The sequence below is a fragment of the Podarcis pityusensis genome (genome assembly GCF_964106645.2).
Source record: "Podarcis pityusensis genome assembly, chromosome: 5".
Lineage (NCBI taxonomy): Eukaryota > Metazoa > Chordata > Lepidosauria > Squamata > Lacertidae > Podarcis > Podarcis pityusensis.
In genome coordinates this window covers 80256096-80265415 of record NC_138032.1, presented here as the reverse complement: position 1 = coordinate 80265415, position 9320 = coordinate 80256096, and the positions used below count along the sequence as shown (strand labels likewise).

The 9320-nt window shown below is 45.2% G+C and overlaps 1 long non-coding RNA gene across 1 annotated transcript; it reads right to left on the bottom strand.

The window, feature by feature from the left end:
- Positions 1-3559: 3559 nt before the first annotated feature.
- LOC308476994 lies at positions 3560-5116 on the bottom strand. Its single transcript, XR_013986324.1, has 2 exons — positions 5015-5116; positions 3560-3720 (listed from the first exon to the last, which is right to left on the bottom strand). It is a non-coding gene; the product is annotated as an uncharacterized lncRNA (long non-coding RNA).
- Between the last annotated feature and the right edge of the window lie 4204 nt (positions 5117-9320).

The window sequence follows — 9320 nt, the reverse complement described above, 5'->3', positions numbered from 1 at the left end:
GAAGATCTCTCGCACGGATTAGGAGAATGCCTTTGTCTGCGCCCCCCGGCGGATCTCAGCAGCTCCTGAAAGGGCTGCTCTTTCTTTCTCTCGCTCTCTTTCTCTCTCTCTCCCCCCACCCTCATTTTCTTTCGGGGGGAGGAATGCAGAGGAAAGTTTCCCGAAGTTTGCGCGCTTCGCGGTTGCGTAACAGAAATGGCAACGGTCGGGGAAACTGGCTTGGCTCTTTGCAGGAAGCGATGGGAGATGGATTGCTCTGAGATGATGCAATATTCGGAGCGGTTGTGCCCAGTTATGTAACTTTCCTTTCTCCCTCTTCGACGATTCCCCTTCTGTCTCCTGAAATTATAATCTTCCATCTCGGGGGCATTTTTACCCCAGTGGAAAGGAGGAGAAAGAGGGTTTTTTGTGTGTGTTTTCAAGACACCCTGAAATTTTGGGCAACTTCGAACTATAGCGTCACTATAGTGTGGTGTTAGGGCCCCAAACCCAGACTTCAGCTGGCACTGGACTGCGATGCTGGCATCAGGTCTTGTAATATGTGTGGATGAAAAAGAACCAAAACATTGCTCTGGAGCTGGTTCACAAGGACTGTCCTGTTCTCACTGTGTTCAGCCAGATAACTTAGGAGCTGGATATGAGCACAACAGCAATTTCTGAGTCATCTCATTTTCTCCAGCATCTAGTATCCAGAGGCACAAGGAGGCCAACTTGAATAAAATGTTGTTGGGGGGGGCAGGTAAGCCCCTTTCCACAAAATTGATCACAAGATATGGCAAACGTGCACCATTTGAATGGCAATACCCTTCGACTTGGTGGGGAGAAGCAACCCCCTAAAATATTTCGGGGGGGGAGGAATTTCAGTCCCCAGAAGTTGGCTGCTATGCAGAAGCATATTGCTTCTGATAGTGGATGTGACATAGCTGCCACTGAAAGCTTTATCCTCCATGAATTTGTCTAATATCCTCCTTTATCAAGTTGGTGGCCATCAACAAATTCCATAGTTTAACTATGCGCTTGTGAATAAGTACTTCCTTTTGTCTGTCACAAACCTTTCACCATTCGTTGGGTGGCTTTGTGCTTTTGAATTAAAGAGAAAATACTTTCCACTATAGAAAAGTCATCAGCTATGCTTGTTCTCTGAATTTCAGTTGCATAACCATGTTACTGTGTTGCAACAAGGATAACAAAGAGTGTTGCAGCACCTTGAAAGCTAACAAATGTTATGGCGTGGCACAATTCGCAGCCCTAGCTAGGAGAAAATGTTGGGGTAAAAAATGGGCCACATTTTAAAAAAATATTACAGGAGAACAGGTTTAAGTGTCCTTCCTCATATATCTCACAAATGAATATGTTTTGAGACCTTTTAGTACCTGGAGATATATGATGGAATTTGACTTGGGGTAGGAAAATGTCCCCCAACTGTATGTGAGTTAAGAAATTTGTTTTGTTTTTCAGTTTAGGAAGGCCACTGTTCTGCACCGAATACAACTTCTGAACATTTCCCCAAGCCAGCTCTATACAGGGTATATTTCTGAACTCTAATCTGGAGGTGACTGAAGTGGCCAAAAACTATTTCTGAGATGAGGATGTAGTTGATAAACCAGCTGTGTGGCTGAAATGCTTATGTTCCTGGGCAATTTCACACGACCTGCTTATTGAGTATTCCTTCTGACATGTCTGTGGGGAGGTTAGATGAAGCTGCATCAAAGCAAGCTTTCAAGTTCATTTTCCCATTACTGTACTTTCCTTATCACTAAAAGCGATAGTTGGGGGAAGCAGGTTTGTTACGCAGGTTCTGATCAACTATAATTGTGTGATGTACATTTGCTAGTCTGTGATTGAATTCCACTCAAAATTAGCAACCGTCTGGAAGCACCTGCTACCCTCCTCCCCCCCCCACCCGGTTCTTCCTTCACATCTGCATGACTGGAGCAGCGTTGAGAGAAACTACAGAGTACAAAACGCTCCTCTGCTACTGCCAGTAAATGCGACTCAGCCCTTAGGCCTGCACTGAAAGGAACGCACATGAATGCAGCCAGAATTAATTAAATGTGTGCCTAATTGCCATTCTACTTTTTCAGGTTCTCCAGGTTTTCCCTCTGTCTTTGATCATTAAAGCAGATCTCACAGTTTCTGTGCCTCCTGCACTGTTCCCCCCAAAAGCGGGTAGATGTGAATTGACACTAGTAATTTTTTTGTGTGTGTGATAAGTATCTGGGAAATGTTACCATTCTTCTAAAAAGGACCTAGACCGCCTCTAAGAAATCTTTGCGGGTCAAGCCTTGGACTGCTCTGGAATGCAGTCAGACCAAACCTGTCAGGGAATTGTAGGGGGATAACAAGATTGGTGGGCCTAACTAAGGGCCCATCTACATAGATTCACAAAATCCAGATTTTCAGTATTCTGTCATCTATAAGTCTATACCTGAACGCCTTGTATTCTGATTGTACACTGAAAACCTGTTTGAATAATCCAGCATTTCTGGATCTACTCTCCACCTTTCCAGAATCTGCAGTGACCACATGCTGGTTGGTTGGGTGGAGATGTGTACAGGGTACCACTCTGTTTTGCTGTTGATCCACCTGTAGCTTGGATGGGTCCCTCTAAATGCCGCTTGTTGGAAATGGTGGCTATCAAATGAGAGCCCTCTGAAGATGGGTAATTAACATAGATGGCTAGACCATGCTTGTTTAATGTAAGGTTACCAGATTTTTTTCAATGGATCTGGGGACACTTTTCAACTTCAGCCAGAATGAATGGATTTTGTCAGGGGCTGATTTGTAAATCTGGGGACTGTGCCCGGGAAACAAAGACGTCTGGTAACTTTAGCTTAATGAGTATTGATGGCTGGTGGCTGCCATTTATTTCTCATATTCCATCTGCTTGGGTCTGGTTAGGTTAAGGACAGCTTGGTTGTCCTGAAAGAGCTTGAAGACTTCACAGCTGGCAAAAAGCAGCTACTCTGGGAGGGTTTGGTTAATGCATGCTCATCCTGTTTAATGATTAGCAATGTGCCTGGTTGCTAGCCTATTCCTCTGTGCTCAACTTGTAAACAGACCTGTATTACATAAGCACCAGGTGTCCATTGAATGACCATGCAAAAAGCTGACCCTGCAACTTCCGTTGAAACATTACCAAGTAAGATACCATGGAGGATGCTGTTCTGACTATGGACACTTATCAAAGGCCACCTCCAGATTGTCAGAATTCTGTGGGAGGGATTCAGGTAGCTACGCGAAATTTAGATTTGCATTAAAGCGCTCTGTTGCAGCAAATACGCTGCAATCCACCTCCCCATCAACAAATTGGAACAAATGTGCAATAAAAAAACAAAGTCTAACCTCCTGTGTCAGCTTTTTGCAAGCAAATCAGGATGAATGCTTGCTAAGCACTGGAGGAACCCCAAGCCCATGAAGGACCTCCAGAGATACCATGTATCCAACTATGCTCTTTTGGATGTATAAGAGAGCAGCTTATGATGCCATCATACAGAGCTGCATATCCATATGGGCCATTAACAGCAGCAGAATTGCAGTAACACACCTGAGAAGCATCTTAGTGTGACTTTCTCCTGATATACGGTACACATCTTTGTATGCAATTCTTCCTAACAGTGCATGACTACAACCCTCTGCCCACCACCCAAATATATTTATTTTGTAACTACTTCCAAGGAGCCAACTTGTTTCAACTTTCTTTTGAAGCAGTTCCACCACCTGGTAACAAAGACAGAAATTTAAAACATTAGAAGAAGGAGAAAGCCGTTTGTCAAACCGATCAAAACAGTTTACGGGAGTTGAGGGACTTTAGACATTTACTTTGCTCAAATGACCTGTGCAACTTGTTCTGGACAAGATGAACTTTAGAGGGGCTGGTGTGCAAATGAAGTAAAAACAAGGAAGGATCCTACATCTGGCAGATGTTCGCTGTTGCTTTTATATTGATAATATTGCTATTATTGACCATGTCGCTTGCTGACAGGGAGTCCTTGGAATTGAATGTAGGGGCATTGAACTCAACAGTGACTGTGCAAACATTAAAGCAAAACACTGCTCTCTGATCCCAGCACATGCCTGGAAGCCAGAGGTGTTTGGCCCCCAGAGCCAAAGGACACACACCTTCCAGACCCTCCAAGTGTCCCTATTTTCCAAGGACAGTCCCAGATGTACAAAAGCTGTCCCGGTTTCTGACTTGATCCCAGAATTTCCAGCTTTTCCTTAGGACGTCCCTGTTTTCATCAGAGCAATGTTGGAGGGTATGGCGTTATGTAACCCTTAAGCCTTTAGAAGAAATCTGAAGGCAGCCCTGTATAGGGAGGTTTTTTAATGTTTAATTATGTTTAAATATATATTAGAAGTGGGTGGGGCATTATTATTATTACTGAATAGGGCATCCCTATTTTCATCGGAGAAACGTTGGAGGGTATGCCCTTCCCAGTCTGCATTCCCTGTCCTCAGGCCACAACCCTCAAAGGCCCTGATCTGTGCTCTCAGGTGGGTTTGCCTGGCTCTTGCCTGCCTGGATGGATGGAGGATACAGAAATGTGAGGTGGGGTTGTGTGTGGAAACCTATGTGCTCAGTCATGTTGCTCCACTCACTTTTGCTCCAGGCCCCACCTGCCACAGGTATACAGCACACCCACCCACCCAAGGTTGTCTGTGAGGGAATTTGGTAATTTGCTGCTTACCATGTTTCACTCTGTTCCTACTAACACCTGAACAGCCTTGCCCTCCTCTGAAATACTTTTAAGTGTGCACACACTCCTGTTTTTCTCCTGCCACCTGGGCCAGAGAGTATTTCCCCTTATTCTTTCTGATAATGGGATTGTTGGTTCACTGCTCTGCCATTTTGATACTGATGTTTTATTATGAAACTGATTTGAATTATTTCTTCTATAGATAAGGTTGCATTGGTTTCCCCGAAACATGCTTTCTTGCAAGCCTTTTGGAAAGCCATAGCCCGAGTGCCTCTCCCTCGCTGTATCTTTTATTTTGATCCTCGTTCAGTTACCTTGAAAACCAGGTGACATATAATGTAAATCAACATAGGTGGAATGGGTGTGCCAGCTCTGCTGCTCACTGAACTGCACGAAAGTGCTGAGGATATGGGTACTGAAAAGAGGATATGGATACTGAAAAGAGAGGGACCATAAACAGAGAACAAAATGAGCAACTTTTGTCCATTTGTATGATGCAACTTAAAAAGAAAAAGTTCAGGTCACGAAGATCAGCAGCAGTGAAAGAGGTAAAATGGAAGACTTTGAAGAGGTGACATAATGGTATTACTTTGCCCTGCTGTATTGGGAACCACCATAGCTCATTGGTGGGTTCTCTGCTTTGAGTACAGAAGGTCCTTGGTTCAATTCTCGGCTGTCACAGAGCATGCTGGTCAGCAGTCATACTGTTCAAAGTTGGAGTTAATGTTTTATTAGCAAAAACACAATCTCCACAGACTTGGTTGAGTGTCTGGCCTAATGAGCAGAGCAGCTCATTCCTGGTGGTCTTACTCCATGAAAATCAGTTGCTGAAACTGATAGTCCCTGCCTCCTTACGGCCATCTAAGTCCCCTTCTCATCAGGACTTTCCCCAAGCAACCCGAGACTGCATCTGTGCATTGTCAATATCTCCTTCAATGCTTCCGTGCCTCTTCTGGTTCTGGGAGACCAGGGAGGGTTGGAGCTTGTCGCAGCAAGAGACAGAGACACCCATGATCTTCACCAACCTGACTCATCTCTGCCTCTTGGCCTCTCTCCTCCCACCCACCTGCTTCAGCTTCTGCCTCTGATTCTGGACTTTCCTCTGTCACAACTCTCCCCACTCACTAAACCCTGTTACATCTTCAGCTTCTGACACCTCCTCCTCCTCCAAGTCTTTTCTCTCTTCTCCCTCTGATCATCGTCCCACCAGCACTTCCCAAGCTCTGAGCATTCTTCCCTTGGTGGTTCCCCAGCTGGTTCTTCCCACCATTCCTCTGTGTCCAACCAGTCCATGACATCAGCATCTCCAGGGAGAACTTTATTTTTAAAAAGTCTAGTACATTTGGGCAAATGTTGTATTTGTATCTGTCAGCACAACCCAGCTGTGTGTGGATGAGTGAAGCCGCAAACTGTGGAGTCAGCAAAGTGGAGGTCCAGCTCACAGTCATTCCCAAAGTGATCATAGGGGGCTGTGGCTGAGCTGGGCTCAGGGGAAGAGTGTATCCTACCAGGGCTTTCACCCACTAAACCTCATGCAAGCCCCTGTGATTGACTTTGTTGGGGCTGGAGATCTGATAAAGCTCCGGCTGTGCCAACCTACACAGATGGCAGAAGATGTTCCTTCCCCAAACCATATGGCCTGTATCTCTTAAAAGACAGGGGAGAGGGAGGAAGAGCAAGAGTTAGGATACATCCTATTGCTTTGCCCCTTTGCAAGAAATGTGGGAGATATGGGGGTGCAGGAAGAAGAAGCCTTCTTCCTTCTCTTGGGTATCCCTTTCCCACCATGATGAGTTGTGGACCCTATTAAATATTTGGCCTGGGAAGGGGAGGTGTCCAATATTCCAAATGTTTCAATATTCCAATATTCCAAAATAAGGAGCGTTAACAAAGCAAGTTTCACCAACTGCATCAGTACTCACTTCCAAGTGCTGTTAAATTTAATTGAATTCCTTCCATTTTACTTCCATGTTTGCTGTTACAAATGAACGCTCTGCAAAGCACGCTATGCTCATAACCGGTCACCAGTGCTGGTTTCTTCACAAGTTTACACTTATTGGCTAAATAAATAAATCCGTCCACTTCCTACCCCCTTTTTTGCCTCTGTCTCTCTTTCTGATCCATGTACAAATAGCAAAAACAACATTGTTTGAGATAATAATGAACCAAGAGGTGTGCTGCAATGCAGCCAATAGCCAGTGTTCAAGAGCCTGTTTGGGAGGTGGGGTGAAAACACAGAGGAACGATTGGTCGGTTTCTTCCCACACACCCAGAAACTCATCTGAGACACAGCTGCAGGGAACTGGAGTTGTTTGGTGTCACAGAATGTGATTTATTTCTGTGATCTGGGTCTGGGTTTGCTACTTGACTCCTCTCACTTTCATCCTGCGGTTTCTTCCCCTGCAGATCCTTTATCAATCAAACCTCTTGCATTTAACCACAAACACACTGCCTAGTGAAGGACTGAAGAAGTGCATTTTATCTGACAAAGCAAAATCTTTTCCCACAATCGGATAAGATTATCATGGGAGTGTACAAACAGCTTCCCAGGTCATGCACAAATCCAGTGTCTAATATATACCTATATATGGTTAGTGAGGCATGGGAGTCAATGAACTTTAAAGGTAAAGGGACCCCTGACCATTAGGTCTGGTCGTGGCCGACTCTGGGGTTGCGGCACTCATCTCGCTTTATTGGCTGAGGGAGCCGGCGTATAGCTTCCGGGTCATGTGGCCAGCATGACTAAGCCGCTTCTGGTGAACCAGAGCAGAGCACGGAAACGCCGTTTACCTTCCCGCCGGAGCGGTACCTATTTATCTACTTGCACTTTGACGTGCTTTTGAACTGCAAGGTGGGCAGGAGCAGGGACCGAGCAACGGGAGCTCACCCCATCGCGGGGATTCGAACCTGCTACAAAATATTGAATGTGAATTGAAGTTTATGAGCTTAAATGCCTGTGAGATGCACATATCCACCCTAGCTATTTGTCCATCATCAAAACAAGGTGGATGGATCATTTGAACAGTGTGGCTTGCAGTAAACTTTTTAGCAGCAGTGGGCAAGCGCATACAAACCTCTAGCAATATTTCTATACATGGGTGCATGGACACCCTACAGACACAGTGTATGAACCGGCCTGTTCCCTGAAGTTGTATGATGAACTCACAATGGCTCTTAGATCATTATGAGCCAGTTGTCAAGTGTTGGTTGCCCAGCACAGGAAACCCACATTCAAGTTCCTGCCATATTCACGTCACAGATACATCATACGGCCTTGGGCAAATCTATGGAAGCGCAATGATACTGGTGCATTTCTTCATTTTTCTGACAGCAGGTAACAGGCTTCCTTTAACAAGTACTCCAAAATAGTTGTTAAGTGACACCTTGTAATCTACTAATGCTCGCATGGAAATTTGCGTCACGCCTTACAAGAAGCGACGGGTCACTGCATTTGTACAGGATGTTGCCCACAGCTTCTGTGAAGTGTTTCAAAAGGCAAGGTCCATAGGGAAAGATGTGGAGGAAACAAACCTTGGAGCCTCAGTGAATTATTAGTCCCGGGGTATGCGTGTGTAGGGTTGCCAGCAAGTCCACACTTTTCTGGGCCAGCCATTAAGGGTTCTGGGCCAGCTAACTGGAACAGGAGAAGTCTGGAAAATGAGTAAACTGGGATTCTGCAACAAGCGTGCCTAACTCTGGTCCATGGCTTGCCTAATTATGCTGGGTTCCGCTCAGTCAGTAGAGCATGAGACTCTTCATTGCAGGGTCAAGGGTTCGATCCCCACATTGGGTAACAATATGCCTGCATTGTAGGGGGTTGGATGAGATGGCGCTTGTGGTCTCTTCCAATGCTACAATTCTATGATTGTCCAATGCACCAGAACCCATCCTGCCTCCACCCCGACTTGCCAGACTCAGCCGTGCATTGGCTCTGCCCCATCAGGTTCTGTCCTGGCTTTGCCTGTTCTGCCCCAGGCCCAAATCTTTTTAAGTCAAAAGTTGGTAACTCTGGACTCTCCATCGAACATTATGAAAAATACACAATTGGAGCCATTGTGTAGATGTAGCAACGAGATCTTTTTTCCATCTACATTATCCAGATTTCTCTATACAGTGGTACCTCAGGTTACAGACGCTTCAGGTTACATGTGCTTCAGGTTACAGACTCCGCTAACCCAGAAATAGTACTCCGGGTTAAGAACTTTGCTTCAGGATGAGAACAGAAATCGTGCTCCGGCGGCGCAGCAGCAGCAGGAGGAGGCCCCATTAGCTAAAGTGGTGCTTCAGGTTAAGAACAGTTTCAGGTTAAGAACTGACCTCTGGAACGAATTAAGTACTTAACCCGAGGTACCACTGTATTGACATATTAGGAAGTTTAATTAAAAATGGCACCGATCCCGAAAAACACATTTGGTTCATCGTTTCCTTGCGCAGATAAACTAGGAAGTACTTGTTCTACATCTACAGCTGTTTGATTAGGTTAGTTTGTATTGCTCCGCGCAATGTTTTATGAATAGATTTTTGTTGCACTCACTGGTATGATGATTATGAATATGTGAGCTATTTGGGCATAATATAATGGACGCGGGTGGTGCTGTGGGTTAAACCACAGAGCCTAGG